Here is a 7,500-nt window from a genome sequence, read left to right as displayed (position 1 = left end):
TTTGGGGAGGTAAGGGGGCCCACAAACCTTCAATTTTAGCAAGTACCCAGGTGCTTGTGATGCAGGTGGCCTGGGGCCACCCTTTTAAGAAACAGACCTAGATGGACCTAACCTGAGGCCCACGGGAGTTGGTCATCATGCAGGGTCTGGCACCTTCCTGTGCTCAGTGCTTGCCCAGCCTCACTGTTTCCTTCTCTAAGACCCGGTAGGAGGCCTGAAGGCAGTGCCCTCACATGTGTTCCTCACAGCCCTTGGCCCAGGACCCCCAAGTCTCCACCTCCATGGCTCCTGGGAAGTGGCTGGCTGAGGGGCAGCTCCTACTGGATGGGGCCCGACAGAATAGGGCTCTCGGCTGTGGATGGGGGGAAGCAAGGGCCTTCCCCGGTGCTCCAGCCACAGCTTGCGGGGAGCCCCCATCCACATGCCCTCACTCGGGTTCTGGGAGCACAGTCCAGCCTCAGGCCTGCTGAAGGTCCGCGTGAGGCTGGGGTAGGCAGCATGCTGGGACACACTCCCAGCAGTGCCGTGGACTTCCAAACGTGTATCCCTGGCATCGCCCCCCGAGCCCCAGACCCCTGAGACAGGCTTTGTCAGCTGCACCCGCACCTGACGACACGGGGCCATCAGTAGGTGGGCTTCTGTTTGCCTCCAACTCCATGCTGCTCTCTGAGAAGTCCCTCCTCCTCACCGAGCCTCAGTTTCCCATCGGTTCAGTGGGGAGGTGAGGCTGGTTAGGAGCAGAGCTTGCTGGGAAATCTCCCGCCAGCTGGCTGGACCAAGTCCTTTTCCTTTGTGTCACTCGCCTCCAGCTCCCTGCCTTTAGCACAGACAGACAGGACAGGACAGGCACTGGGGAAGGCAAGACAGCTGCTCAGATGCTCAGGGAGGGGCCAGGGCTGGGAGTGGAGTGGGGCCGAGGGAGCATCTCTATAGCTATGGATGAGGCTAGCGGGTATTAGGGTGCACGCTGGCAGATTCTTTTCATCAGATGCTTGTGATTTCCAGCCCTAGCTGCCATCCCATGAAGACAGCTTGGCTATTCCCACTTCACAGGGGCACCATGGGAGAGTGGCGAAAGCAAGGACCCTGGAGCCCGAGGCCTGGGTTTACATCTTGGCTCCAGCTCTTACTAGCTGTGTGATTTGGGGCAAGTTTGTTAATCTTTCTGTGCCTCAGTGTTTTCACCTAGAAATAAGAAAACGAGTTGAATCTATTTTATGAAGTTACTATAAGGATTATAGGAGTGAATACATACGAAATGTTTTTCACGGTGCCTGGCACACAGCAAACACCCAATAAATATTAGCTATTGTTTTTACAAAAGAGGAGAATTCATTTCAGAGAAAGGCTATGACTTTCCCAAGGTCACCTGGCTTGTGAGTAGTTGAGCTGGGTGCGTCTGGCTACTTAACCACTAGGTCTCCCTGCCCAGGGCCTCAAAAATAAGAAGCTCCATTGATGGTGGTTCCTTTTCAGGACCCTGGCAATTAGCGTATGGGGTGGGGGGCTAGTTCCTCCAGCCCCACCCTGCCCCACCCTGCCCCGCCCAAGGGCTGGAGCCCGGAGGCAGGCCCTTTCTTTCCACTCAGCAACTGGAAGAACTGGCCTCCAACTCTTGCTATGGGATGGGAGGGCGAACAAGGGGGCATTGAGCCTGATGGGGCCTCACAATGGCTGCTCTGTCCAGGCTGGCCGGGGGCTGGGCCCATTTCCGACGGGGACAATAGTCAAAAGGCAGTGACGCCGGCAGGGCCTGGAATCCCAGGCGGGATTTTCCAAGGCCTCAAAGTCTGCTGTTTGTCCTCACGCGGAGACCCAGGAAGCCTGCCTCTCTGTCTCCCCCACCCCACCCACGCTGGGCCCAGTGCCCAGAGGCCCCTGGCCCCCTCCCCAGCCCTGAGGTGCCACTGTGACTGGGGAGGGGTGGCTTTGAGGTCTAGGGACTGAGGGAGAGCTCTGTACTCCGGGGGTCTCTGCCTGTAGCCCTTCCCTGAGGCCAATGTGGAGGAAGCTGCCCCACACCTGGGTTCCAGCCACTTGGTCTTGGTTATGGAGGGGTGTGGCAAGGGTCAGCCTCCAGGAGGTGAGAAGCTCCCGAAGGTCATGGGAGACCGTGCTGTAATGGGGTGTCCTGTCCACATGGCCTGCTCTGAGCACCCAGCATGCTCAGCTGTGTGGCGGCAGCTCCGCTGCTGCAGAGGGCAGCCTGAGAGAGACTTGTCAGAGGCAGGTGGCCACTGTGTGGTCCCCGGACAGTCAGCAGCGACACCCTTTTGCAGCCATGAGGCAGTTGTGCCAGGCATGTCAGAGTCGTGCGCTGGTGAGGCAGTGCTGGGTGGCCTTCTGTGAGCTGGGCCTGGGATCCTAAGAGAGTTTTAGCTTGGACATCTGGGCGAGCCCCAGCTCCTCTCTCACAAGTCCGTGAGTGCAGCAGAGCCACAGGGCCATTGGGCCTCCTCAGAGGATGAGGTTGAAGGGGTGAGCCCTGGGTATCTATCTGGCACTCAGCCCTTCAGGGGCTTGGCCTTGCAGCCTCATAGCTCAGGGAGCAGCTGCTCTGTCTTTCCCAGGGCAGCCAGTGCTCAGCTCTGGGCTGCAGTCTCTGCTCCAAATCTCTGCCTCCATCCCTGCTCCAGCTTCAGGCTCTCAGGCCTCTTCCTGGGCCCCAGGCTGAGAGACTGTCTGGTTTGGCCTAGGCTGGCCAGTGGGACTTTGAAACCCCCAGTCTCCGATGGTGGGTACAGGAAGGAGTCAGCGCAAAGCAGAGGAAAAGCCCTTTTCACTCTCCAATGTCTCCTTTCCCACACAAGCCAGAGACCTTCTGAAGGCAGGAGGCACATTTCCGGGTCCCCAGCTGGACTCGGAGCCAGCCGGAAGCCTGTGGGCCCCTAGAGGCCCTGGCCTTGGCTTCCACCTCCTGCCTGCCATTCCTGGGCCCCTGCTGTGTTCGTCCTCCCCAGCACCTTGGCTCCCCATTGTCTCCTCCTGGGCCCTGACCCTGCCAGGCCAAGGGTGCCACTTGAGGTCTCCTCAAGGTCTGACCTAGGCGCTGGCACTGTCCAGCCCCAACTCAGGACCATAAATCAGGCTTGGTGTGGCTGCAGGGGCTGGGGGTGGCAGCTGGGACAGGGAGGGGAGTGCGGGGGGGCCTGTCCTGGTACATGCTGCGTTAGCAGGGAGCAGTGCCCAGCTGCAAGCCAGGCGGGCAGGTTGCTGACTGTTGCTGCGCTCCTAGCCTGGAGGACATCAGAGGAAAGAGGCCTCCAACCAGGGAGCCCAGCCTTGGGATAGCCAAGCAGGAGACCGGGACTCCACCCCAGGGCCCCAGGTAGCTGGGATACCACAAGGACAGATACAGAGATGCCCCCTGCCCGGCAAGAAAGCAGGGACAGAAAAACAGCTCCCCAGAGGCAGATACAGAGACTGCCTTATCTGGGGCAGAAAAACAGCCCCCTAACCGTTTGCAAGCATAGTTGCCCAGAATCCTCTTCCTTAAAGAATGACAGATGCTCAGAATGGCCTGCCAAAGGAACAGATCTTGCAGCAAGGAGAGACAGTCCTGCACCCCGGAGGGATGGAGGCACAGAAATAAAGCCCGGCTCCTACCCCAACTTGGCCAAACACAGACCTTTCTGGAAAAAAAAAAAAAAGAAAGAAAAAAAAGCCACACAACACTTCCCCAACATGGACAGATCCCTGGGTCCTCAGGAGAACAGACAGCACACATGTTGCTCCCGGCCTGGTCCTGGTCTCCGGGCTGCCTGGTGAGGTTGGCAGGTTGGGGCTGGGAGGCGCCCCTTTCTCACGCTCTCTGCCACTCTTTCATCCGCCCAGACATTTCCCCCGTCAGGGAGGGTGGGGGCTGGAAGTGACATCCCAGAAAGGGTGGGAGGTGGAAGAGCCCCTGCCCACGGTCCAGGGGGCAGATGTCAGAGAGGGACAGCTGGTCCTCCTCACCCCCGCAGCCTGCCCGGGCTGGAGGGTCAGCAGGCAGGGTACTGGCTTTCCAGCCAGCCTGGCCACCAGCAGGAGCCCCGGCCTGACGTCAGTCCCACTCACTGTTGTTGCTGGGGCTTGAGTCACTCCCTGTGACGCCACTGGGGTCAGTGCTGGAGCAGCTGGGGTGGCTTGCAGGGGCAGCTTTGGGGCTCAGCTCTCCCCTGGGCACACACTAGGATGAGTTGGGGCCATTTAAGGCCACGCTTACCAGGCGAAGCCAGCTGCCTACTCCCAAGGTCTTGGGTTGGCCTTCAAGGTCTCCCCACAGGCCTTTGCTGCAGGCATGGCTCGGAGAGTCTCAGCCAGTCGCCTATCTGCTTGGCAGCTGTGGCTCTGGGCTCGGGCTGAAAAGTCTGCTGTCTCTATCCTTGCCTCTCTCAGCCCCAGAACCCTCAGTTTCCACTCTGCCCCTGTCCCCTGGTTTTTTTCTTCCCTCTTCTCCAGGGAGCTTTCCTAGAATAATTCCCACTTCCTCCTGGAATCAATCCCCTTCCCTGCCATCTCCTTAGGTTGCTGCTTGGTGCTCTGTCAAGCTGTCTTGGTTTTCTCCTGGTGCCTGGTCACTTCCCAACTTGCTGAGAGCAGGGCTTGGGACTCCTCTTCACTCTGAATGTGTCGCTTTCTGTTTTTTGTTTGTTTTTTGTTTTTTGAGTCAGAGTCTTTCTCTGTTGCCCAGGCTGGACTGCAGTGGTATGATCTTGGCTCACTGCAACCTCCACCTCCCAGTTTCAAGCCATTCTCCTGCCTCAGCTTCCTGAGTCACTGGGATTACAGGCATGTGCCAGCAGGCCCAGCTACTTTTTGTATTTTTAGCAGAGACGGGGTTTCACCATGTTGGCCAGGCTGGTCTCGAACTCCTGACCTCAGGTGATCCAACGCCTTGACCTCCCAAAGTGCTGGGATTACAGGTGTGAGTCACCGCATCCAGCCTGAATGTGTCACTTTCTATTCCAGGCAACCAGTATCTCTCCATCCTGGCCCTCTTGGGTCCCCACAAAACCTGCTGCCATTTCTTTGATACCACTTGTTGGGTTTTCTTAACCACAGGTATCTCCTGGTCCACCTCTGAAGACTCGGAACTCCCAGAGGGCTAGAACTGTGACTTGTCCCCCTTGGCATCACAAGGTATTACAAGGGCCTGGCATGTGGACAGTTCCACATGTGTGGCATGAATGAATGAATAGACGATTACGTCTTGATCATCAGAGGTAGGGGCATGGAATGAGATAATTCATCCCACACAGTGCCAGTTTTTTAACCACTCCCTCTCCTCCCTGATGGGACTACTCAGAGGGTCTGAGACCCAGGGTTGCAGTGAGAATTTCCCTGTAAGAATTCAGGGAGGTAGGAAGAGGCAAGTGTGGGTCAGCATGTGAGATAAAGAGGTGAGAGGACTCAGCCTTCCTTATGTTCCCCAGTCCAGCAGGCAAGGCTCCATGGAAAGGGTGAGTGCCGGAGCAGGGACATAAGTGGGTGAAAAGACTGGTGGAAGGAGGAAAGAGCAGCTGCATGGCCTTGGACGTGTACTAGTCAGGGTTCTCCAGAGAAACAGAAGCAGTAGGACATAGACACACATACTATATAGAGAGAGTTTCTCCCCCATATATATGTGGCGGGAGAAAGAGAGGGATTGATTGATTGATTGATTGAGATGGAGTTTCGCTCTTGTTGCCCAGGCTGGAGTGCAATGGCGAGATCTCAGCTCACTGCAACCTCCACCTCCCGGGTTCAAGTGATTCTCCTGTCTCAGCCTCCTGAGTAGCTGGGATTACAGGCATGCGCCAACACACCTGGCTAATTTTGTATTTTTAGTAGAGACAGGGTTTCTCCATATTGGTCAGGCTGGTCTCAAACTCCCAACCTCAGGTGATCTGCCTGCCTTGGCCCCCCAAAGTGTTGGGATTACAGGTGTGAGCCACCACGCCTGGCCGAGAGGGATTTATTATAAGGAACTGGCTGACAAGTCCTAAGATCTGAACTCAGGAAAGCTGATGGTGTCATTGCAGTCTTGAGACCTAGGAAAAGCAGCTATCTGAAGGCAGTTAGAACCTGAAAGCAGGAAAATACTAATGTCCCAGTTCTAAGACAGACAGGCAGGAGTTCCTCTTACTCACTGAAGGGTCAACCTTTTGGTTCTACTAGGCCTTCAACTGATCGGATGAAGCCCCTCCACACCGGGAAAGGAAATCAGCTTCACTCAGTCTGCCAATTCCAATGTTAGGCTCATCAGAACACCCCACAGACACACCCAGAATCATACTTAACCAACTGTCTAGGTACCTTGTGTCCCAGTCAAGCTGACACGTAAAATTAAGCATCACAGCAAACCACTATGCATCACTAGGTATGACTGGGCTTCAGTTATAATATCAGTAAATCAGAGAGTGGAGTGTTGGGGAGGTGGACTGTATCTACCTTAGTTGGAAAAATCAGCACAATAGGGCCTGTGAGTGCTGGCATGGTACCTAGTGAGGCTCAATGATTGGTAGTAGTGAAGATGATGATGATGATGATGATGATGATGATGATGATGATGGTGATGTCAGGCTAGTGGCCGCAAAGGGCTCTGAGATGGAGTGTGTGGATGGCCAGAGAGATCAGTCACTTCCCTTATTCACTGGCAGTCTCTGGGGATGGGCTCTGGCACCTCCTCCACTCCAGGACTGGTTCCAACCTCCCTTGGTCCCTCTCTCAGCTCCTTACAGACCCTTATCTCTCAATATTTCCTCCTGATTGCCTTCTGGTTTTGTGCAGCCTCCCGAAGAGGTTGCTGGTCTGCTGGGCAGGCAGCTTTCTCTTTCTCCCAGGAGAGGTACCCACACCTGGGATAAGAGGCAAGGGCTGAAAAAGGGCAGAACTGTGGGGAGGAAGGAAAGAGGATAGGGAACAGATGATGGGGGAAAGGCCAGCCAGAGGAGGAGCTTGTGCAGCCAGGTTTGGAAGAACTGAATGGGAGGGGGGAAGCCTAAGGGTGAGGTGGTGACAGTGGTGTGCTGGAGCCAGCTGGCACTGGCCCGCAAGGGCTGATTTTAACCTTGACGATCAAGATGCAATCGTCCATCCATTCTGGACTCTGCATTCATTGATGTCTTGTAGTTTGAAATCACCTATGGTAGGAAATGGGCAAATGCTACAAACCAAGGCATTTCCCCTACCAGAGAGCAGGTGTGAAGCATTTATCAGGACACCACTGGTGGGTGGGGGTGTATTGGAGAGTGGTGGTACATAGGAGAGAGTTGGCTGAAGAAGCTAGCCAGAAAGAGAGCTCCCATAGTGGCAAAGAGCTTTGGATGTGAACTCAAGGCTCTGTTATTTACTGAATGACCTTGGGCCACTTACTTAACCTCTCCCCAGTCACTTTCTTTCTCTTTTTTTTTTGAGACGGAGTCTCGCTCTTTTGCCAGGCTGGAGTGCAGTGGTGTGATCTCGGCTCACTGCAACCTCTGCCTCCCCAGTTCAAGCGATTCTCCTGACTCAGCCTCCGGAGTAGCTGGCATTATA

The sequence above is a fragment of the Nomascus leucogenys genome, chromosome 8 (genome assembly GCF_006542625.1).
Source record: "Nomascus leucogenys isolate Asia chromosome 8, Asia_NLE_v1, whole genome shotgun sequence".
Classification (NCBI taxonomy): Eukaryota; Metazoa; Chordata; class Mammalia; order Primates; family Hylobatidae; genus Nomascus; species Nomascus leucogenys.
The sequence above is the reverse complement of the archived record's forward strand: the minus strand, read 5'-3'. Positions refer to the sequence as shown.